This window comes from Solea senegalensis, linkage group LG16, assembly GCF_019176455.1.
Source record: "Solea senegalensis isolate Sse05_10M linkage group LG16, IFAPA_SoseM_1, whole genome shotgun sequence".
Taxonomy (NCBI): Eukaryota; Metazoa; Chordata; class Actinopteri; order Pleuronectiformes; family Soleidae; genus Solea; species Solea senegalensis.
The window spans coordinates 19824831-19850685 of NC_058036.1; the positions used below are offsets into that span (position 1 = coordinate 19824831).

Sequence of the window (25855 nt, forward strand, 5' to 3'; positions counted from 1 at the left end):
GATCGATCGCTGGAGGATGGGAGGGGCCCCGAGGGGCCTGAGGGTGAGTTACGGTGCGGGGCGGCCACACGTGGCCCTTTTGTACACTTGTTCTCGGCGAGCAGGAAAGAGGGAAAACTGTTCCCTTTATAAACGATTACCGTATAAATCAGTGATGTGCCACCGCAGCAAGAAAGACACACATTTTCCACATGGCTGCCCAAACCCTCAGCATGTGGACAGAAATGGACAGGAGGATAATGAATGGAAAAATGGAAAAGAGATGCTATTTAAAGAGTCTTGAAATGTGGCTCTTTTTTTTAACTTGAAACTAGTTTATAATAAGATGCAACCCATTAAGGGCCAGAACATACTTTCCATGTCTGTGTGTCCACAAAGATCAGCGAGGGTCTGAGTGACGCCCGTTTCTGTGGTGGCCCGTGCAAATCAGGGCAATTTGAGGAATAATCGCCGCAGCTCCAATCATTTAAGAACGAGCAGAACCGCAGGCATGTACACACATCTGGAAATGTGAGACTATGACCCGGCGTTAGGACTTGCACCGTCACTGCCACAGTCACCTTGTACGATTAACAATGTCATATTTCAGCCTCAGCCGTAGCCACAGATCGCCGCGGCGGCGCGAACATTAAAGCTTGTTTACAACGTTGTACTGAAACCGAGCCAGAGTCCAGAGCGGGGGCCAAACAAGACAGCCGAGTCATAAATCGCACTCTGCTGGCCCTGTTAAAAAAGATTAAAGGAAAGAAAGTGCAATCCAGAGACGGGCTGCTTGAAGGAAGGTTGGATGGAGCTGCTATCAGCTCCTAAAAGACAGCAGGAGGGAGGGAGGGGAGCAGGAGCACTGATGGATATTCAGCAGACGGTCACATGCTGCACACACAATCAGCAGGGATGCTGCCACTGGGCCATGCTCGCAGACACAAGCCTCTTATGGTGCACGATCAACAGCTGCAAGAGTCCAGTTGCTGCGGATCGGCATGTCTGTTCAGCGCACACATGCGTGTGTCAGTCACGCTCTCGCCAAATCTGAGCGTCATACAATCCAGCGCATTGTCTGTTCTGTCACTGTTCTGATTCCCTCGCACAGCTGTCACGTAAAAAGTGGTTCGGTGAGACATGTTATAGTCAGGGCTGCAACACAATTCTCCCCCTAAGGCAACACTGAGGCTTAGATCCCTCACTTCCTAAAGCCATGGAAAAGGGTCAAAACACACGCCACAGATGGCAGAACCCAAGCTGAGCTTTGGAGAATTCTAACTCTGCTCGGGGTGTAGAGCTAGAAGGTCGAAAAAGCCGGAGAGAGAGGGGAAAAAGAAATGGATCTGGCTCCAAGTGAGGGAGGAAAATGAGCAGAGCCAGGCCGTGAGTTTCCACAACTCAGCACACACACTGGAAAACATCCAATGGGATGAGGCCAGAATCTCTACTGATGTACAGATCACAAAGAAAGTGCACTCATTTTTATACCAAATCATAAAAACAGTGTTTAAGTTGCCATGACGTATAAAGAGTTAGTGATTCTCAGCGATAGTCTGAGAACAGACGCTTCAAATCCAGTTACATTTGGTGATGTGAGAAAATCAGCTGCTCAGTTAAGTAATTGTTATCCCGCGTCACCTGACACACACTGACATGCTCAGTAATGGAGTCTTTAAGTGTGCTGATTACAGACCTGATATATAATTCGATTCACAGGGAGCGGTAGTGATGATCATTGTATCTGTGGCCTTCAGTAATGGACCAGTTACATGAAAAGTGTAATTTACTCATTACATATTGATTCATTCTCACTATTTTACTAATTAGTTAGCAGCAGCAGTATTTGGTTTCATTATTTGTGTCATTAACTCTTCTACTCGATGGCACAGCTTCACACTGAATTGAGATCAGATCATTTTGGGACATCTCAGCACTAGAGTAGAATAGATACAGACACTTTACAATGAGCACATTACTCTGTCTGGGTGCTCTGAGGCGCGAGTAAGACATTAAGGGCTGAAAATCAGATAAGTGAGGTTCCAATGCTTGGCAAACACGCCTTTTGTCATGCCCTCTCTGTCGATGCGTGGAACATCCAGTGAAAGACGACGCCGGCTGGCAGAAGGCAGCGCGCGGAACAGGTGACAACGCAGCGCGGTCCCTCCCCGAGACGAGCAGCCAGGCTCAGTTTACTGCAGAAAGTCTGGCAGCAGATGGTGTCCAAGGAAGTGAATTAGCTCAGAGAGGCCGTGTCCACAAGCACCAGATGGGGGTAGAAGAAGAGACAAAGAAACTGGTGGAAAAAAACAATGACATAATGGCAGAACAGCCAAGGTGGAGAAGGGGCAGCGGGGGGTGTGGGGAGTGTGGCTTTGTCTTGGCTCATTTGTTTGTTTGCTTGTGTTTGTGTCTTTGTTGGACCAATGTAGGCCTTTGCCAAGTTCAGGGGCCCCCGATGACTATTATACCCATTCATTAAAAGTCCAGATCCTATTTGTAACACTGTCACTCATTTAGACGACAATTGTACAACACGCTGCGCAGAGCAAAGCTGCTCAAACGTGCTAAAGTGTGTTTTGTTTTCTGTTTGGAAAAGGTGGCGGTATCGCTGGCGAAAGCTGAGGGAGAGGGTCCCGCAAGTGCTCAAAGGAAGAGAGTAAGAAAATCAAGCTTGTTTCTCCAAAAAATGTAATCACTTATGGCTTATTTTACACTATGGTCCCAGCTCGGCACGGCACGGTTTAAGTTGGTTTTCCCACTATAAAAATAGTACCTACTCAAAGTGGGCAGTGCTGTCGCTAAATACAACACACTCCTCTGTTAAATATTGAGATTTTAGTAATTTCCCTGGTAATTGTTGGAGATGAATCCACGTTTTTAGGATAGTTAAGTCTTTTTAACTGATCTACAGTTCGGCATTGTTCGGCCTCATACTTGTGTCGGACGTCTCTTCATGTGACGGCACTCGGACCAATCAGTGGCGACGTCACGCATAGCATCACCTCAGCTCGCTCGGAAACTCGCCTGAGCAGGTACTAAAAAAAGTACCAGGTACTATGCTCGAGGAAACTCAACTTAACCGTGCCGTGCCGTGCCGAGGCCGGTGGAAACAAGGCATTACATGAATAAATATCTGTCAAGTTGTTTCTAATGATGCTTTTCCCTTCTCCCCGTTTCCCCCTTGCAGTAACACTATGAGGTTCCTGTAGACGTGATCCTGACACGGCTCGGCACAAATTGCTCCTTCAAAACACAGAATCGACTGTCGCGATTTGTGCTGTAGCTGGAGGCAAACAGCAATGTTTTGGTCAAGGTAATCTCACAGTGTCAGTGACTGTGGAATGGACTCCGGAATGTTAATTAGGGGGAAAAAAGGGCAACGCGACTTAAATGCCACACAGATGTGAGCTATCAGTGATGCAATGTGGCAAGAAAATGAGTCTGAGCACTCGCGGATGCAACGCAGTCCTGAAAGGTGCTAAATTTATGTATTGACCATACTTGTGGCTGGGAGTGAAAATGTCAGAATAAAGTGCTGTAACCTAACTCTGAAAATGTCCCAGGCTATCTTGTTTTTCAGTCTCCCTCTCTGTCCACGCCCCTCCACAGCCCATCTGGCTGTGATTATTGGACCTGGTCTAATCCAACGCTGTGTCCCTTTTGACACAATGGGGAGGGCCCAACTCTGTGTTGTCTCACTCGTCTTTCCCCTCCCTCTACCCTTGTCCTTCTCCTCTTCACTCCGTCTCCTTCCATCTTCCCTTTTCTATCCTTTCCCGCGTCGACTCGTGTTCTTTTTTTCCCTCCTCTTTGCCTGAGTGCTGCCGCATCTGTCACTAGCCGAGCGGCAAGCGCCTGTGTGGCACGCTGCCAATGCTGACAGCTGGCAGAGAGAATGAGAGAGAAAAATAAACGGCAGAGGGGAGAGGGCAAAGAGAAAAGGGAGGGTAAAGGGGGGAGGGGGGGGGCGGTTGATGAATATCGACTCCGCTCAAACATACCAAATAGTTTTCTGACTGCACACAGCATTGCAGAAGTAGTAAGAAAAAAAAAACAAAACAACCTGTGACAGCGTGACAGATGAACGGCATAAAGTTGTGACACAGCGAGCGCGAGGAAGCAGGTGGCGCGGCACAATTGGTCTATTAACTTGAGCGAGATTATGCCTCCTTCTCTTGTTCTCTATTTCTCAGACTATTTGTTTTCCTTTGCCTGCGGTCACACTGGACATGGGTTTAAGGAGTTTCAGGGCCCTCAGTCGCTTCCTTCTCTCTCTCTCTCTGTTGGCAGGCGACCAAGTTTCCCCCACAGGGAGACGGAGAGCGAGAGGAAAAAGTCCACTCACTGCTCTGTTTTATTAACCTCTGTTTACAGGATGAAATAAATAATCAGCATATGGATTTTGTGTTGCGGCTGAAAACTCATCATCTCATAAACAAGTCCTTCAGTTGAACTGACAGAGTGGGCCACATCTAATACTGCCAACCCTGATGCTGTCTGTGGTGACAGTGAAACTAAAAGTGAATTCGAATTCATCAGGCGGCGACTCCACTGCTTACAAGAAGTCTCTTTCCTAAGTATGTCCATAAAAGAGATGACTCACCAGAACTGTATAACTGCAGTAAACATTTTCCTAAAGATTTTATGGCATAAAATAGACTAGAATAAGGCAGGTATCACAGATCCATCCCTCGTTTTTCCCCCTTAAATCCAAAAATCTCTCATCTTCATGACCAATGACCATTCAAAAACCAGTGGGTGGCGTCTCAACGTGGGTTCACACTTTCATATATGTTGAATTCTTTGAAGGTTGTTTCGCTGGGAACACTGTAGCCAATCCCAGCTGGCACTGGTCGAGATAAAGCACACACACACACACACACACACGCGCTGGATAAGTCTGGTACGACCAGTATCTTATCATGTTCACAAACTGTGGGTAGATGTTGCTGCAGAGTTCTCTGACATCATCGCTTCACCGGTGTCAGTTAATGTTTTGTTTTGGAAGGAATGTGGTTCAGATTAAAAAACATATACATAATAAAGTTATAGTTTAGGTTGAATGAACCACATAAGTGTTCTATTTTAAACTGAGGAGCAGCTCAGTGGATCCTTTTTCATCCATCCCAAACTGCATGATACAGAATTTGACCAGTGGTCTAGTGCCGTTCCACAAAAACGACACTTGTGGTGACGCAGAGAGGTGGAGAGGATACATGTAACCAAGCCAAGTCCCAGAATGCATCGCTGTAGCCCGAACCAAACTCACACACGGTTTTTAAAGAAGCGAGACTTTGATGCGTTTACATTAGCTGTCATTAGCAAAGTTCAAGTCGGTACTAAATCTTAATAACCGCGCAACATTATGAGACTCCATTTCATACCAACGTGCAGTATTACAGGGGTTCCTTTGTGCCGAGCCTTGAAAGGCGTTTAAACGCTCACTAAATCTCTCACTCTCCTGATGTGGCATCATTTAATCCTGTTTGCAACGTCAAAGGAAAACTCTGTGTGAGCCATCTTATGAGTTTATTTGGCAGAACAAAACTATACTTTTGCTCGTTTGGCCGCAGCATCAAAAACAACAATGGCGTGTTTACACTATATACAGTACATTCTGATATACGAGCGCTCGAGTGGAAAAATATTTCTGTGTTCCACACTTTGGAATCTCAGGAATCACAAGGGTCCTTTCTCTGACAACATAAGGGAGAGGACTGCAGAGGGGGTTTCGGGGAGGGGGGTGGGGACAAAACAAAAACCCAGCATTCCAGTGGTGAAGGCTTGTTGTTGCACATTTTACACTGTGTGATGAAAGAGGGCTGCTGGAGAGACTTGAGGACGTTCAAAGAGAAAAAAAGGCAAGAGAGTGGCAGGTTGAACAGAGGGGAGAGGAAAAATCCAGGTTTCTGTCCTCCAACATCCACCACAAGTAATGACACTTGAGAGAAATTAAGCTTTTCCCCGTGCACATTCAGGAATGAGCCGCAGTCTGATTAAACAGCAGCGGGGGAGTGAAAAGGAGTTAATGTCCATCTCTCTCTTTCTTTTTCAGCCTGTGAGCGCTGGACATGCTTCGGTGCGTTAAAGTACAGTCGCCCTGTTGCCAGTTCGGCCGATTCATATTCAGAGTGCACACGCTGCACTCTCTCTCGCTGCACACTCACATCGAGTGGCCGGGGTCTGTCTGGGCAGCACACACTCAGTTCATTAGAGGCTCAGTTACTCCACTGTAACAGCTTTGTCCATATACCGTAACACTGTGAGGGGATCGCCTAATGAGCAACATATGTAATCCTGTCAAGTGTGGCCAAAAGTACACAACATCAAATTAACATCACTCTCTGACTGCTGACCATTCTGTACCAAACTATGGGGCAGTAATAGGCGACTATAAGCACATTATAAACCCTTTGAACCGGGTTTGTCTGGATTTGGGGGTTATTGGATTTGCTCCGTTTAGGCATAAGCACATACAGTACGTCAGGTCAGGACCAAACAATCCCAAAAGTACTGAATGGGGTTTGTGCAAATGAGTCTCTCTCACCAAACGGGGAAAAATAAATGCTCTATTGTGCACACGTTGAAGAAGAAGAAAGGACTTCCAGCATTGTCTCAAAGCTGGAAGTATGGTATTGTCTGGTTAAGATTTACCTTATTTGACAAAAGCACATGGACACCTGTGTCCTGTGTTCACACATGTTTCACACAGTAGAGACGTAATCTTGGAGGAAATGTTCAACGCTCAGAGATTGACTCCAGTTTACTTTCTGTATGAAGCTATAGAGAACAACTCTGTGAGGTTTATAAAGGACTAACATCACGTCCCGTTGTACGTAGACACTGGGTGAGAAAACATTCATTCCACACATTATCCATAAGGCTGGATTCACAAGTGAGACCTCTCTCCTCATTAGCTCAATATATGCGACTGTCTGCGCGATCAATTAGACCTCGGAATGTAAAATAGGTGACGAACCCCCCCCTCCCAGCTGCCATTCATATCCCCAATTAAAATAACTTTTAATAGGGAGGTTATTCCACCGCAGCCTTGTATTAAAGCACAGACAAGAGTAGCAGAAACAGAGAGAGAGACACATTGAACTCGGTGTAATTGCCAATATTTGTATTTGTGTGTAAGGTAAACACAGAGCAGAGTGCGGCTGTGCTAGTGCATGTGAGGGCATTGCTCTCACTCTGCTTCCTGTGTTGTGGTTCCAGTGCCAACAGCTGTGAGGAAGTCAGAGTGTGTTTGTGGGTTAGACGCACATGTGTGTGTGTGTGTAAGCATACATGGCCTGTTCCTCTATCTCCCTGCTGGGCCCGTTTCTATTTCCTGGTTGCAGGTGCTGTAGCAGTGAGATCACTTCCTGCTGGCTCCCCCTGTGTGTGTGTGTGTGTGTGTGTGTGTGTATCCGTGGGCTCCAGCCATTTCCTGCCCGTGGGGAAGAGGAAACTATAGGAAACAGGATGAGCATCCCGGGCGGGAGGGGTCAGCGAGGGCAGGGAGGGGGGATGATATTGAAATAAGGGAGAGGACCACAAATATTTGGACTACAACCGTTAAACTGAAGATGGTTTTCTGATAACACAGGATGAGTACATATGGAGCCTTATGTGATGTTTTTGGCTATAAAAAGAGGTAGATTTGGAAAAGAAAACATAACCACAAACTCTTGAAGAATTACAAATGTTAACCAGAGACTTTGTACCACACCTTAAAAGATCATGTCTAACTATACCAGGAAGAGTAAAAGACAAAAGGTCATAAAAAGGCTGTCATTTTTCCCTCCACAGAAATAAACAGACAGCATGAGACAGATGTTATTCACATACACTCACAGGTAGTTGCACATACTGTACACTCTGACACACATGGGCCTATTCATTACCCATGACCATGGGCCATGTGAAGGGCAAGCCCGGGCAGGAGAGTCATCTCTGACATTTCCGCTCCTGCTCCTCTTGCTGTCTGTCACACTGTGAAACTATTTTTGTGAGATCACCTTTTAAAGAGGATCTCTGTGTTGAAGGATGTAGCTTCACAATGTTTAGTACGGTCCTTCTTAAAAAATCAATTTGCTGAAGGGTTTCAAGAGATACTGTAACTTTGAAATGATCTTGACTATTGGAGCTATCCAGCTATGTGCTCTGCATCTTTTCCAGGAAATTCCACTCCACTTAAAGGACCATATAGCAAGAATCAAAGGGCAATCCCATTCCTATTTTCATAAACCCCTATAACCACCCACACAGATCCCTTAACTTAATCCCAGCGCTCATTTGACCTGAGGCCTCTTCATTTCCTGTCAGAAGTCACCACGTCTGACTGACACACAGGGCTTCATCTGCTCGGTGCACACTGGTTACGCTTTGCATTTATGTGTGTTTGTGTGTCGAGATTTATGAATGAACCGTGCGGGCCAACCTTGGCGGGGCTTCCCGACTTGCTGGCATGTCGGCGTGTAGGACTTCCTGTCCAGAGATGTGTGATTTCCCGTGCTCGCACAGCTGTGCTGTTAAACTTTTCTGCTACAGGGAGACACACTGTGAGCTGAATGTCTCACACATATAATAAAATTAAATTACTGATAAATGAAGAGAAATTGACCTCATGCAGCTTGTTTAATAGGGTTAAAAAAAAAAATCCCCCCTTAAGCAGACATTTACACGCCTCTGGTTTATCCTCATGTTGATTAAAGGCTTCATGAGGAGTTAGACACTCGGGAGTCTCAGCTGGAATTCTTACGGGCGCGTGTCATCAGCATACTCAAGAATGTCAGGAATCTAAAGACAGGCTGAAGATGAAGGATGGAGATACTTTACACAAACCAGTCATCAAAACAGATGAGTTCAGGGCTCATTCTTACTTATCCTGCAGATACTGTTTTGAGCCGTCAGTGCCACCTGCATACTGTGCACCCAATGGAAAATGCTCAATAAATCCAATAAAATCTGTGAACACATTCATCTCGTTTTGTGTGGCGTTAGTCACATGGAAGTCATCGTGGAAAAATGCAGTCCAGACGTTCAAAGATTGCAGATATCAGAGGCCCAGAGGCATAAAAAGATAGTGTTGTGTTCATAAACACAAAGACCTTGTATAAACCTGGTATTAACATGTGTCATGGGTGATCCATTAACAAGGTATGAAGGTATGAATTCTCTTCACACTGACCACATTCTAACATCTGGGATATGTGGCCCCATTGTTTCACATGCATAACTGCAAATGTGTCCTGGGCCCCAGTGAAGGAGCGCCTCCTCAGTGGCGAGGAAGGAACTGCGTCTTTGAAACGGGAGGAACTCTAATCGCATCTCATGTGATGTATGGTTATGTCATGATATGCCATCGTCCTCCATCCTCTATCATGTCTGACATTCCTCTCCTAGTTTATGAGGTCCTAATTAGTGAAGGGCCGCCTTTCGCGGGGCAGCCAGGATGGGGCCACTTTCGAGAAAGTCACTTCTCTGATCTCTCCTGGGGGTGGGTTAATGGGGCAGGATCAGGCAGAACGGACCGACTGATCAGGGAGTTAGCCCTGGAGGCAGGTCTGTAACGGGGCCATTAACGCTTTAAAATGGTTGGTGTATATAAGGTGTCAAGCGTGTTTTTGTTTTTTTTGTCTTTTTAAGGTGTCTTAGGGCCGGGTCATAATATCAGCATTCTGTGTCAGCGGAGAGAATTTTGCATTTCTGCATGCACATAGATGGCAGCAGTTCTCTTTAAGGCCCAGATTTTGGGTAAAGAGCGTGTGGAGTATTAACCCCGCTCACCAAGCAGAAAAAGCATTTCAACAACAGAAGAAGAAGTCGCCAAAGATGGTCATCCGAGCCTTGACCTGGCGTCCCTCGGACCGGCTAACACATTACATTACATTATATGTCATTTAGCAGACGCTTTTATCCAAAGCGACTTACAATTGAATTGAGTACAATCAGCCAGGGGTGGAATCGAACTTGCGACCATTGCGACTATGATGTCTTTCACACACAGGGTACCGGTCTTAACCACTGAGCCACTCCACCCCCGAGTCTCCTGCCCGACCGGCCTTTCAGCCGATGAGCCACTCGAACCAGACGTGTCCAAGGCAGCTGTAGAATCCTTCTCTTCTTCTTTGGTAGTAATGCGTCCTATTCCCTGCATCCAGACTTGTACGGCCATCCAATGGTGAAGTCAGAAGTCAGATACTGTAGGACCCTGACGCGTGAGGATACCAGGGTCCGGGCAATGCTACACGCAACAAATGCCAGGGCCGTTGGTAAATGGACGCCCAATTGATTGTACCACACATTTGAGATCTCGGGCTCAGTTTCCATTCCAGTCACCCTCTTTTGAACGTCCCAGTATTTTCTTCTGAGCGCTGAGTGTTGTAGAGTGGCAGGCAAAAACAAGTGTTGTCAAATCTCCGTCAGCTCAAAGTAGAAGTATGAGGTATTTTAAGCAGCTCAAAGCCAGCGTCTGACAGACAGCTGATTAATCTGCCATCCAGGTATTTAACTGTATTGTTAGTCTCAAGTGGAGGCTCGTTGATCATGACAGGATTTCCCCCTTCCTCCCTGGACCGGAAGCACGAAGTCCAGCCTTAAGCGCACATCCTCATCGGTCATATCTGCTACTTCACCGACTGAACCACTTATCTGGGTGGTTCATTTCTTGTGTCACTGAGGATGAATGAGCTGCTATCACTGTTTGGTCTGCAGAGTCTCATTAGTCAGTGACTCAAGTGCAGAGCAGCCACATGTTACACAACATCCTCTGGTCCCCGGCTCCTGCAGACGTTGTAAATTCTTTGAACGCTTATCAGACTGACACTCTGACGCTTCAAATCTCTCTCTGTCAATTCGTCACACATGTGTCATCCTGTCATATATCCGGGGGCAAACACAGAAGGGCGTCTCCTGTTCTTGTGGGATGCGCTCGCCCCGCATCCTGCACAGGCTCTGCTGCCCAGCAGGGTTACTGTCACTTCCTGTATGACCTGGGGGCTTAAAGGGCATCGAGTGGGGGGAGGACGAAATTTAAGAAGAAGGAGCAAAAAAAACCATCACATGATTCCAGGTGTTGCGCTTCCCTGATTACACTGTAGATCTTCATTATAATCTAATGAAGGGATCATTTAGAAAAGTCCCAGAGGGGCTGAGACTGAAATTAATGAGTGTGCAGTGGCTGTATATTCTCATACTTGCAAGTCATTAGTAAATTCATTTTCATTCCGTGTTAGTTACGAGGCCTTTGTCCCACTTTGAAGCTGCCACAGAGACATTTTTACAACGCAGAGAAAATGGTTTGAGCTGAATTAAATACTTGAAGGTGTCGTTGTTTGAGAGCGTACTCTCTCTCTCTCTACGATGAGAGATTTGTTTGAATACAGGAACCCGCACACAGTACGACTTGTTTATTAGAGGCAGCGCCTGCGTCATTACAACCTTCAGCAGGGATCCGGACAGTACACAGGCCCGCATTAACGCGAGGTGTGTCGATAAAGGCTCGGCTCCAGTAAATCAGTCAACAGAACACTGCAGAGAAAAGGTATCGCAGTGGCGATTTGCACAATAAGACGCAGAAATCCATCCCGATTATTGGCTGCCATGTATTTGATTGGTAGACATGGTGCATTTGCACAAAGGTGCAAAGCAAGACATAAGAATCATGTGTGATGATGATTAAAAAACACAAACGCTCTCTAACACACATTTTGCATCCACTCTACACCAACAGTCGGCCCTATGAGGAGCGTTATCTAACAAATGCACTTGGATTTTACACTTCTAGGATCTGAGTACAACTTAAGAATTACTTAAACACACAGTATGGCTAAGTTTGATGATGTCAGAAAGCAACATCATCCAGCAATAATCCATTAGTGACAACTACACACAACAAAATGAAAAAAAGGCAACATATTCGCTACAAAATGATTCAGACATCACTCTGTTATATAAAAGAGGTTTGCCCCATTAGTTATAGCAGAAATAGTAAAGTGGGTGATGTTAACTTGAAGAGAAATATGAATTTCTATGGATTTAAAGAGTTTTGGAAATGTTTTGGAAGTGCACGGAAGTGTATTTATATGAATCTAATGTCGTACTTTATCGACCAAAATTAGGTAATAATGACGCATTAATCACAAATATCAAAATGATAATGATTCGTGATGAAGTGAAATGTGGTTTAAACAACAACAACAACGCGACCGTATCGACATCTGAGAATTTCCCTTTGCTGCACAGCTGACTTTGCCTCGTCGTGGGCGCCGTCTCCGTCGTCCTCTGCACATCCAAAACAAAGCAGGAATGCACTCGCAGCAGAGCAGTATAATTACTACACAAACAACAGGCCTCCTCTCTCTCCTTCACCGTGCAAGAAGAATATCCAGCGGACGAGTCAATATTACAGATTTCCATTCACATAAATGACACTTACTCTCTGCTCTGACACAAACATGAATGCAGCGAGGCACGCACATGCCCGCTGTGAAAACTGGCACCCCGGGAGCAGCGGATTGTTTGCACTCCATTGTTATCAGTGTGGCGTGTTTGTGTCCCGTTTTCATGCGAGCGTAAACAGTGCTAACCCCATAGCTGTCATAGCTCAGATTCCTCTGGTCGCCCCATTTTTACAAACAGCAGATAGTGGTTCTCCTGCAGCTCGTGCTCACTTCCCCATCTTGGGACGAAGCAGCAGGAATGCTGGGGTTAAGATAATGAAATGGTTTGACTCCGACTGCGTTGTTGTTAATATGTTTTTCACACAGGTGTTTGGTCTCAAACACATTGTCTTTGTTTTAAGCTCTCTGGAGCCTCTTCCAGACTGAAATGTGTGGGTGTAGACGGTGATTTAAACCTGGGTGAAGCCATTAAAGTAAGGTCATTCCGATTGCCAGTGGTTGCTCTGACCTATGAGTTTTAATTTCACTCCCGTGTCACAGAAACTAAAGGAGTTGCAGGAAGAAAAGAAAACAACTCCATAACTCTTAGTGATAATATTACAGTGGTTACTATCTGACATGTTTAATTCGGCCTCTCTTCGATATAAATGATAATGAGCTCTGTCCCGACTTTTAAGGATTGCTAAAAATGTTTTAAGCCAGGATTTCAGAGGTTTTTTGACCACTAAGAATGAGGTATCTCAAAAATAATTCCACAGTAAGTCGAGATATACACAAACTTCAAATATCAACTGAAATGGTCAAGTTCTGGCAGCGTGTCAGTGCGACATGTAACCGTAGCAACCCATAATCAAACATGTTCTGCAGCTTTCAGTTCCACTTCCCTCGCCCTCCCAGTGAGATTCTGAGCATCAGACAAATGCTGAGGGCCACGGTGTAAGACCATGTCGGGGCTTATTTAAAGGATCACGTTCTCTTCTGAGGACCCGGTACTTCCTGTGGCCATGTGGCAAAACTTGCAAAGATAAGAACAGATGGACACGACAGAGCTCAGGGAATGAAAACTGAAGCCAGTCTGCTTTTGTCTCCATGTGATGTCACTTTGTTACTTTGTCTTTATTCTTACACAGATATCTCTTTAGCATTTAGCCCATGCTGTACGAGGCTCCTTTACTTTCTGCATCACTCACATCCATCCCACCCCCTCTGCCTTTTCTTTTTCTCCACTCAGCGATATTTCTTCCTTTAAAGCTCACACCTCGTTTCCTTTCATCCTGTTCCCAGTTCATCTCAAACGTCTGCTCATGCTCTGCTGAGATACAGCTCGACCCAGCGCTGCGTCCCTCTGCGCTGCGGGACGAGACCGTCGCGGGACACGAGTGTCAGATCTCCGACTATGAACATCTGGAGGACGTTAATGTAATCGACGGCGAATCAGATTCCTCTAACGGTCCCTGGCAGGAGTTAAGGGCTCAGGAGAGGCGGAGAGGTGCATCGGAGAAATGGAGCAAAAAAGAAAATGAAGGGAGGGGTAAAGAAAGTGGAAGAGGTCGCTGGGTTATGTCTTTGAGATTTAAACAGACGTGCAGCTGAAGAGGCGGCAGATTCTTCTGTTTTACTCACGTAACCAGAGAGGAAACACTTAGACGGTGAGAAAATGAGGCCCAACCTTAGAGCTGCAAACAAAGTCCCAACAGATATAATGTATGATCATGCAGAATGGAAGGAGTTCAGGGTCACCGCGTGTGTGTGTGTGTGTGTGTGTGTGTGTGTGTGATTAGTGTGGCTGTTGAATGCCTGAACGTGAGAGTGAGCCATTTGTAATGGTAACCTTTGACCTCTCACTTCAGGGCTGTCGTAACTCCGTTTCCTCTCCCCCGTGTGGATGTGTTTGTGTGCACGCGCGCGTACACGTGCTGTCGTGCTGGGAATCGGACGCGTTTCCTTGTTCACAAATACGTCCCAGTGTCGGACTGATTGGGGAAAAAAAGGATATTGGAGAAGCAATGAACTCAGTCTCTCTCTCTCTCTCTCTCTCTCTCTCTCTCTCTCTTCAACTTTCTTCCAGCCTTCACTGACCCAGATTGCTGTAACGGCCAAAGCAGATTCTGGTCCAGGTCCCCACCCCCACGGACTGAGAGCAGCCCTGGGGCCACACACACACACACACACACACACACACACACACTCCTCTCTCCTGTCTCTTGCCTGTACTGTGTTTATCAACCACGCTGTCCATGAGCAGCCAAAATACTGATGACATCCACACATGCCACGGTGTGTTAGGATATTTATCTGTGTGTGTGTGTGTGTTTTTCATCTATTGTCCGACGACCGTGTTCTCCACTACAGCAAGAACACACTTAAAAGGAAGGGAGGCAGACGAGAGACGAATCAAGCCAGAGGAAGGATGTGAAGGACAGGATGAGGTGAAGAAATATAGTAGAGGGAAGCGTGTAAAAAGGTATTTATACCCTTATATATACCCCATTCAAGCCACTAAAGCACAGACAGGGAGGTCGACTAACAGGCCTGCAGCCAATATAGATCCAGAGGAATAAAGCCGGGTGGCTGAACCAGACAGAACACAATCAAAAGTGAAGATGAAAAAATCCCAGGGTGAAATTATGAGACAGCCGAAGAACCCTTTGTGATCCGAGCCAAAGCCGGACATCGTGTAACAGATGTCAGCAGCACAGGGGCAGGTACAGGGGCAGGTACAGGCTAATACAATCCTCACGTCTGTTGCCCTGCAAATACTCCGCTGCTGTTAGAATAGCCATGAAATTAATGCAATTACAAGTGATTAAACTAATCAAATTCCAAGCGATACACTGATTGTGCGCAGGTGGTTTCACTTGGAACATAAATATATTCACCAGCCCAAAAAAGACATGAATAAATACACATGCACGATTGTCCAAAACTAATTTTACTAAGTTTTGAAAAGGAGCCTCAGGAAAAGACCATGAATATAAACTGTCTCACTTCATTAAAACAGCGTCATTAAAGTAAGACAAATGCGCGATCACAGAGAAGACAGGACGTTCTACACTTTTCCAGTTGCTATGCAGACAAACAACATTTTCAACAATGTTTGCACAAGTTTGGAAAAAAGGCCAGTTGATCATGGACGGGGGCCAATATGCAGAGAGAGAGAGGGAGAAAGATGCTGCTCCAAATTTATCATGGCCATGGTAGAGCTTAGAGGGTGAGGAGGGTCAAACTATCACATTTCCGCCTCTCAGATCTCCCACAGCTGCCACCCTCGTCCCAAACAATTACTGTCGCAAAGGTCCAGCGACGGCACGAGGCCAGACCCGCAGCAACCGACAGGGAATCCAAAGACGTTTCTTTTTCATCCCAGACTTTTACAATTCTTTCTCACAACGTGGGAGAGTTTTTGTGAGAATTCACACACACGCTGTGTGGCACCGGGCACTTTTAACCTACTTCCATGAACGCTTTAAGAGCCAGTCATGTAAAGAGTGTAAGCCAGGGGCCAGGAAAACATCAAGGGTTTGATTTGATGGCCTCGCTTGATAAACTCCAGCAGCTCCATCTAGAAAATTGCATAACCATCCACGATGTTTTCATATGGAGATGACAAGGTGTGGTAATACTTGGCTGATGAGCCAAGGCCAATTCTAATGACCGAGGAACTTAGCACAGGGAGTAATCAGCTTAGAAGTTCACTGCAGCTCCTGGGAGTAAGGTGTTAGGCAGTGGGATAAACCCACAATGCATTATGAAATAAAGAGCTCAGGGCAGCGCCTAACAGAGTAATGTTATTGAGTTATCCCATAACTGGCTCAAACAAATCCGCCTGCTGCACTTTGCTTAATGTGCAGCAGCTGGTGGCAGCTGGGGCCTGTGGCAGCCATTATGGATGTGATGTCATAGTGCAACTCCCGCCCTTCCTGACCTCCCATGATTCCTGCCCTGCTGCAGGAGAGCGGAGAGTGTGTGTCGTATGCTGAAGTTTTTGTTTCAGTTGCCTCACCAAATACCTTAATCTGAATTAATATTCCATCAACAGCATCTCCTATACCATAGCTGCCATGTATAGATATTACAGAAAGTAGAATATTTGACCATATTCATGTACCTGTGTGTTGAGAAACTCAAGCCACCTTCAGTATCAGCTTTGGGACACTTCCGGCTCGGCTCGGCTCGGCTCGGCTCGACATCCTGGTACCCGGGACCTGGTGCTTCTTTGGTTGCAGGCGTGCTGGGCTGATGCTAGAATGATTGGTCAGAGAGAACAAAAATCAAACCCAACAATGCTGAAGTGTAGATCAGTTAAAAAGACTTAACAATCCTGTGTGTTAATCTCCAACATTTAGCAAAGGACACTTCCAAAATCTCAACATTTAAAAAAGGAGTCTGGTTTATTTAGTGACAGCACTGCTAAAAGGTACGGTGGGGGAGGTGAAACTTCATTCTTGTTGAGCGCCATATCCAATTAAGGGTCGTCATGGAAACCACTCAGACCCCCTTATCATTGATGCTGCTGCTCAGTCAACAAGGGGAACGTGAGCGTCAGACAGAAGGAGGTGGACAGGGGACGGTTTGATGTGACGGGAGGAGATTTTCAGAGAATGAAAATGAGAATAAATGTTTTATTCGACGTGACTGTTGAGGTGTAAATAAAGTGAGAGAGATGAGGACGGAGGGAGAGAGTGGAGCAGTCTTTCAAAAGTCATGAAAGAGTCAACCAGTGATGCTAAAATGGACTAAAACAGCCAATGGCAAAATTTGAATGCAGATAATTTCAATACTTAACACTAAATTGTGAAGATTTGCACCTGGGTCGACAAGTAACATTACAAAGAAAGGTTTACGGGTTCAGTTCCACTTCTAAAGCAGAGAAGCTGAAATGAGTGCTACTAGAGACTGGGGGCTTTACACAGATCCAATTCTGTTAACAGGCACATCAACTATGACTGTCCCCTCTTCTCTCTGCTGCAGGGAAACTGGAAAAGAGCTGGGATGCACAGCAGGTACATGGTTTATTGATGGATCGGACTCTATTTTGGGACTCTGTGAAAGGAACAGTTGCCTGAAAGGGAAAAAAAATGTACAGAAAAACACTTTCTATCTTTATATAGCTGAGGGCATTATAGGCTCTTCTCCTTTTCATCTGTGTCATGACATAGAAACATAAATAACATAAATAAATACAACGGCACAAAAAAGGAAAATTGCTTCATACAAAGAAACCGGTGGAGTCAGCGTCTCGCTGTGATGAGCAGTCATTTTAGTTTATAAAGAGAAAAAGAACAGAATATCTGAAGAAACTATTTATTCATTTCAAAGGAAATACGAGCGTGCAAACACATTTTACACAAAACTAAAAGAAACGTCTGGTATGTTACACTCACACAATCTCACAATGATTAAACTCTCTCTCACACACACACACACACATGCATATTTCACTCTCGCCCTGACCCAAGCCCTCCACTCTTCCCTCCCCTCAGACTTGAAGGTACAAGATTAATCCATTTGCACAGCAGCAGACGGGAGAGAGAGAATCACGAGCTGTTTGCTGCAGTTTGACAGAAACATCGTCGTATCTGTTACATTCACATGGTGACGGGACGTCACATGAGTCGGGGGGTCCTCAGGTGTCACTGCACAATCCACTCACCACTAATTGGATTATTAACAATCCGATTATTAACGCACGCCGCCCGGTCAACAATATGAACGCTAGTCTGGAAATGACACGTGATGATGCAAGCTGATGAAAAAGCGAAGAGGGGGCTCGGCAAGGCAATGTGCTTCCTATCTGCAGAGAGCATGTCAAGGATGAAAAGAGATGTTTCAACGGAATGTCTCTGAAGATGCATCTGCGCTGGTGGGAGGTGAAGAAGCAGCTGGAGAAAGAAGTGTGCAGAAAAATACATTACACAACAAATCCAACCATGGACTGGCTTTCATCACCGCTGTGTCGTTACTGTTGTTTAAGAGGCCCGAGTTCCTTTCCATTGGGGTGCCCCGCTCTCCCTTATCTGCTGCCCTCATCTGAAAGGTGCATCTCTCTGTGGATCCCATCCACCTGCCGAACGCTTGGTGAGCAGCAGCTCGGGCGGCCACATCACTCATCCTGTACACTTAGCGGATGTCAGCGAGTTGCTTCTCCCTTCTCAATTTGCAATAACAAGGCCGTACATCAGGGCCAGCAGTCACTGGTGCCAAACTGCTCGCGGCTTTCAGCCCTTATAAGGGGATTCCCGTCTGTGGTTGGACACGAGAAGCAGGAGACAGGTCTATAGGTTGAGACATTCTTGTCTCCAGTTAACATGCCCAGCGGACGACATAGCCACTCTTGTGTGTTGTGTTATCCGGCTCCGAATGCCAAGACATTCTATTCATTAAGAAATACGTGTGCATCTGGGCGAGCCATTGTTGCCCTGAAACAACCTCCTGTCCGACTGTGACACAGCACTTTGGGAACATGCACATCTGTGACATGCTATCGATGGAACTGAGGCCTGTGTCCTTGAACATCCTTGAGTATGTCTGTGTGTGTGTGTGACTGGTGTATACACAGGTGTGTAGGGTATTGTTGTGTTGAGTTGTGCCAAGTGGGTCCTCCTCGGTGTTAAAGGTGTTTGATAACAGCGCAGGGCCTGAGATAAAACCGGTCAGAGCTTTTCGCCACTGGTCGTTAATTACTCTGAATCACCCTGACCTTGAGGAGCCTTGGGTCGCTCGGCCCATTAGGAGAGACAGTTTGACTCCATCTAGACAACTTTCCCATGGCACCCTCATAAATCTCACTGAAAGTATTCTCTGAATGGTCTGCAGAGAGCATGAAACCACATGGCGCAGTTTAATACGACAGGACGTCCTATAAGTCCGCAGGATTGTCAGCCGGGGTTAAAAGATTCTGTGAATTCTCAAAGTGTTTGCCATTTCTCTCGACTCTCAGGCAGTATGACATTTTTTGGAAAACACCGCACTTGCAAATTTTGGGCAAGAAAATTGGACACCTTGGAATGTTTCAGGAATGAATCCCTTATAGGCAAATTCTTCGGTAAATGAAAGAGGAGCTGTTCCATAACTAGCCACATCTAAATCCATCTCTGCAGGGACAAAAATCGTGACACCAAATAGCCTTCATGGTTTAACAGCCTTTGTTTAACAGAATAAAACTGCCACTCTACCCGAGGGCACTCTGCACCAAAAATCAGGCCACAATGGACAGTGATCAAATTGCTGTGGTTGAGCCTCAGTCTGGTCATCTCCCTGTGACAAGGGTTTTGTGCTTATGTTACACACCTATAGGCCTAAATCTGCAAATGACATCAATAAAGACTCTGACAATCTCATCAAATTGTGGCTTTCCATATATTGTCTACTGTATATATCAGAGCCATTGTCAGTGGGTTTAAGCAGATTATCTCCAACACTGTCCTGAGTGGGGCCTGATCGGCTTACATGTTGGGTATTTGTGGACATTATGGTGCTTTGCCATGAGCACCTGATCATATGGCACGTAACCCCCTGAGACCTGCACCAACCAATGCCCTTGGCCCTAATACCACGCTGCTTGCTGTCACCCTCTGTCCCCCCAATTGGAAGAGCTCTATAGTTCATTGATACTGAAAGATTTCTAACTGCTTTCAGATTGATCTCCAGTCCCAGCTCATCAATGACCCATGATAACCTTGTTAGAAAGCCCAGAGGGGAAGCGACACAAAGGGACTGATAAATGGCTGATGTTTCCATGGGCTGGTGCAGGTGTGTGCAAGTGTCTTTCATATTGTAGATGTCAAGAGGAAATATATTCATCACAATTTTGTTTTCATTTATCTCTATTTCAGGAGGGGGATATCCAGGGTGAACATATGCCAGAATAACACACAGAGCCCAGCCTGACTGCACTCATTTCCAGATGAGATGCAAATAAATAACTTCCCGCAGTAACCTTGCCCTTACAGTACCTCACTCCAGTTCCTCTCTCAGCCAACCACCTGCAATCAATCACTCAGGGCATTTACATGCATGTTTAAAGTCAGACAAACGCTGACTAACGATGTCTGAATAGAGCTAGTCTTAGTCGGCCTAACATATCCAGATAACGCCATTCATAGTCCAATTACTCCTGCATGTATACACTTAGTCGGACTTGACGTTCTGTGCATTCACCTTAATGTCCTCCCCGTTCTTTGACCTGTACGTAGAAGGAGACGATGTATAAAGTGCAGCACTGTTGCCGGAAAAAGAACAAACCATACTATCGCTGGATTGAACTGCGTGTAAACGTACGGACTGTAGGCAACACTGGGCTAACCAACCCGAGGACTGCAGGAGGTTGACACAGACTCACCTGGGCAGGTCGGTAGAACTAGAATAGATCAATACTCGCTGCCTCAGAAAACCAGTGGACTTTGGCACTGCACAGCAAACACAGTCAAGGATCAATTCAAACTGTGATAAGATACTAGCATACAGCTTGCCTTGTTCTCCATGAAGGCAAGCTGTAATTCCCAGACGTCTTGGAAAACGCGATACTACTGACAGTATGATAAAGAAGCAGCAGTCTTTGTAGCCTGATAGTCACAGAGCTTTACACCATTATACCATTCAGGCTAACGACTCCTAACCTTGTTTGCATGACTAAAATATAAGGTCTACAGGCAGTCAGCCAAACCCTCGTACAGCATACATTAAGTCCCTGTCTTAAGGGTCCAGCTTTCACAATACAAAGATTGAGCTTAGGAGTGTATACATGGCATATTTTAGGTTAGGGAGGTGGCTTAGTAAATTTCATGGTGTGTTGTGTTCAGCTCTCAGTTGGAAAAACGTTCTCCTTCTGATTTGATTAAAGCAGTGTTGGCAGATGATGGGCATACTTTTACATACTCTTTAAAAACGTATACATTCTGCTCCACATACTCTCCGTACATGACGATACAACAGCTTGGAGATGCTGTTTAGTTTAGTTTTAGTCTGGACAGGGACAGAGACACATTTGGAAAACACGATGCAGTCGCCCACATTCACATCCTGATTGGTTTATAATGGCCACACAACATCACATTTTTCCAGTTGCATCTGGTCTCACAACAGAAAGCCTTAATCTTGCCTTTTTTCCCTCATTTGTAGTCACTTTATGTTTGTTTATGTTGTGAAGTGTGCTCGTATCGTTGCAGATCACCTCTGACACGGAGCTGAAACACTCATCTGGGCACAGATCTGCAGGATTTTATTTGGAATGAAAACATTTGCGTGTGAATGTAGCAGAAGGGATAAACAGTGACACATGCTTCACTTCAGTGTTGGAGTGTCTGCATTGTTCTCACTGGTTAGCCGCTCTGCTACCCTTATAATCAACCTGGACGGAAAGCCAATATTCTGTGTGTGAGTTTGTTGGGTTCCAAATTTGTTGCAAGTGAAAATAGACATGGAAGCAACACGGCAATGAGAGCAAATGCTTCAACAATAGTTTCCTCAGTATTTAGTATTTATCATAGCCTACAATATGACAACAATGTGTTTATGCCACAATTCAGCTCACAATATATCAGGAGTGAAATTTAAACGACCCAAAAACCTCGACCTGTCTCCTGAGTGATTTCATAACTCAAAGAATTTCATGCCCCAGTGACGACCCAGCGCTGGTTCAAAGAGAACCGTTTTTATGTAACCATGTTTTAACAAACTGAGGGAGAACAAATAGAGGGAATTGGGGGCAAGAGATAGAAGGGCTGGGTTATAAATAGGACAATCACAAACAAGTATAACACGCTGCAACGATGCTCCCTGACAACCCAGCTGCGATGGCAGATGGATAAAACGGAAACGTGAACCAAATAATGAATCACGCCAAAGCAGAATAAACTAAATTCAGCTTGGAGGTGTGTCTTTGTGAGAAGGAAAGGACGTCTTTGCTGTTTGACTTCCTCTGATGCTCATGGTTGAGTTTGGAATGGTGAAGCCCTGGGTAAGGCTCACAACAATAAAGGACATGGTTTGTGGCTGTTTGTCTCAACAAGACGTCAAGCTCTGAAGAAACACCGGTCACATGGGAGTGACGTTTTTCTCTCGCCCAATCAGCTGACTGTCATGGGAGGAGCCAGTCTCGCACCATCCTGACCATACCATACCATTTTACTCTGGATATTTTGGTATACTGTACCAAATGGAACCGTTCCACTCAATGGAAACACGGCACAAGTGAACTTATTATGGGGTGCGTTGTGTGTTTACAAGTAAAGAAAATTCGGGGAATGATGAGTTAATGATAGACGTACGATTGTCTGTGGTGGTGTTTGTTTTTTCCCCACACAGAGAGACTTGTACAGTCAATAAATCCATCCCACACACGGCTCATTAATAAACAATGGCTGAGTATTGACTCAAGACGTGTATTTGTTCTCGCTGCAGGTCTTTTTCTGTCCTCGTGTTCAGATATGTCCCAGTATACAAGCACTCGTGGGGAATCTGTTTATTAACCGAAGTGTGTTCGCCTCCACTTTGCTTCCCCTATTTCTGGGTTAGATGCTTATGTTTTAAATGCATTCATTTCGTAACATCCTGAATTTTGCCATGTTTTCATATTTGTCTGGGTATCAGCTTCTTCTATTTTCCCGTTAGTAAATTTCAGGTGAACTAAAATGTTTACATGTACATTAAACATACAGTTTTAATCAGAATCTGAAGTCAAGTCATTTCTTTGAATTTTTTAAAAATGGTTATCATACACGTGTGTACACACACACACATATACACTGTAAACAACAACAAGCTAAATTTACTACATGTGACGCTGTGTAATAGCCAAATACTAAATGCTAAAAGAGATTTTGGTAATGGCTTCACTGCCCCCAAACAAATGAATAACCAGATTAATACTGTCCCATTTGCACAGGATGATTTGCTCTTCGCGTTGCCGTTAAGTCTGATATGGTATTATTATATATATATATTCTGACAGAGGGAACAACAACATGACCTCGGTGACATTCAGCTCATTATGTCGAGGCGGAGTAGAAGCCATTCTTCTCTGCTTCACTCCTGGATGATATTCCGTGGAATGGAGATACAAGAGACTGGGATGTTGATATGTGACGTCCGAGTCACGTACACAACACAGGACGGAGGATGACTCTCAAGGATCTCTTTCCCTCTCTCAATCTCTCTCTCTGTGTCTTTATGTCAGGCTCCCCTCCCCCCCTGACCCGCGCTGGACTGCCCGCTGAGGCACAGCAGGGTTGCCAGGTCATACTTAACACCACCCACGGCCCCATCCATCCACAAACCCCCTTTTCTCCCTATTACCATCCCCCTCCCTCCTCCGCCGCTCCCCTCCCCCACCTGGACTTAAATCTGCATTACAATGAAGATGGTTAAAGGAGGAGAGAGGGATAAGGAGGAGGAGGAGGAGGGGGGGAGAAGAGGGTTTGAGGAGCAGAGGAGCTCAGAGAGAGTGAAGATCTCACAGATTGGCCAAGAAAAAAAAAAAAGGCCCAGCGAGCAGATAACCCAGGTCTAAGCTAATGAGTTTGTGTGTGCATACATGTGTGTGTGGAGTGGTTGCGGGGTAAATTCATTTGCATGTGGCTGCACGCAAGTGGTTGTTGTCACTTATGTGTCTGTGTGTGTACTAAACAAATGGCACTCGGCTCTTTGTGAGCAGCAGGGGTTACGTCCGTGTGCTCACGAGTCACTGCAGGAATGCAACGTCGTCATGAAATACAGCCCATAATGTTTTATTACTATTCTCTCTCCATGTGGAGCGTGTCAGAGTATCTGCCCCGGTGCTTCCACACCATTACACTGATTCAACAAAGGGATAATTGATTTATGTCTGTCACTGTGCGATTGTGCCTGTCGCTGTGTTGCTTGACAAACGGTGATAAAGAAATGTTAATTTAACTCTCAACACAGTTAATTATTTGAGTAAATGTTACTACTCTGATAATATAGATCCCTTTTAATTACGTCACTAGTGTCACCAGTCGTCAGGACAAGCAACAGAGGGCTACACGGCCACACGACTACACGCTTTAAACAAAAACAATCATTTTTGACCAAAAACTAACCTCAGGGGCTGCAGTGAAGTGCCTTTAATATTGTGAAGCCACAATACTCAATCACAAGGATGTCGATGGTTAGCAGAAACAATGATTATCATGTTCTGTGTACAACAACACTAGCATGGCTCTAACATAGGTGGCATTCCAACATAAACACTGGTCTTGGTCAGGACCAGTAGTCCTCATGGAGACCAAAACCTAGTTCTGATCAGGCATTAACTGGTTGGGGTTAAGGTTTGGTATGACTCTCTGCTGAATGGATGTCAATGCAGTGTCATTGAAAGAATAGCTGTACAAACTGTGTGTGTGTGTGAGGGAAGAAGAGAACGACTGCTAGAAAGCGTGGGAGGAATGAAGAGCGGAAAAGTGGAGGAAGAGGAGGAAGAAGAGCAGTCTGCAGTAATGATGAATGAGATGATGGCACACTGACCTAGTAATGCTGCAGTGCTGTTGCCAGTGGGGATGAGCTGCCCTACTACTGTGTGCCCCTGTCTGGCACACACACACACACACACACACACACACACACACACACACACTCTGCTTGATTCATCAACACTACCTGCAGTCCTTAACCCCTCACCCTCTCTGTCTCTTGTCTCGTCATCTGTTGCTTATCACGTCTTCTTGCCTGACCAGGTGAAAACGAGGTTTTGCCTGCGGTGACTCGAGACTTTCAAGCAGAGGCAATCACACACAGAGGGAGGGAGGAGGGAGGGAGGAGGAGATGTACGCTGCATGAAACTATGAAAAAAAAAAGAATGTGACAAGGGGGCGGTGAGGGTAAAGGTTAAAAGGAAACCGCGGCTCATTTTCCTGTGGTCGCGCAGAGGCTGAGAATCTCAGCTGCATAAATTGTGGGAGTTGGAGTCATCTCAAATAAACACGGCAGAGATGATAAGGGAAACAAAAACAACGCCAAAGCCATATCCTCTTCCACCCCCCACCCCCATCTTGCCTTGACTGGGTTCCCACCGAATCACGCCTCTCTCTCTCTGAGACGTCGACTGACTGAAGCAGCGGTTGCCATGGTAACCACGGCTCTGTGGTATGTCTGCCACCTTCGGCATTGGGAGTCACAGAGTGGGGGGTGGTGTGTGTGTGTGTTTGTGTGTTAGCATGATCACTGCCGTTCTCCCTGTGTTTGTAGACGTGTTTTCCGCGTTCCAACCGTGACGCCGACAACTATTTCATCAATGAGACGAGTCAAACTTCACAAGCCCGGCTGAGCGTGGACGTCCAGCTGACATCCCGTCCTCCTCCTCCTCCTCCTCCTCCTCCTGAAAGCCTGACAGATACACAACATCTGCACAAAGATGGCTGCCGTGTGTAGCTGCTTTTTGCAGTCAATAAACCAGTTGATCAAATTGATTTGCATTACAAAGGGGGCTTTCTTTTAAGGCGACGCACCCCTCATTCATTCCGGTG

At 45.7% G+C, this 25855-nt stretch overlaps 1 long non-coding RNA gene across 1 annotated transcript in view; it reads right to left on the reverse strand.

Annotated features, from left to right (window-relative positions):
• LOC122783241 overlaps positions 1 to 25855 on the reverse strand; it is a 55166-nt gene that overhangs the window by 22490 nt on the left and 6821 nt on the right. Inside the window, exon 2 of the long non-coding RNA XR_006362012.1 lies at positions 16483 to 16616. This is a non-coding gene — a long non-coding RNA (uncharacterized LOC122783241). The remainder of the gene's footprint in view (positions 1 to 16482; positions 16617 to 25855) is intronic.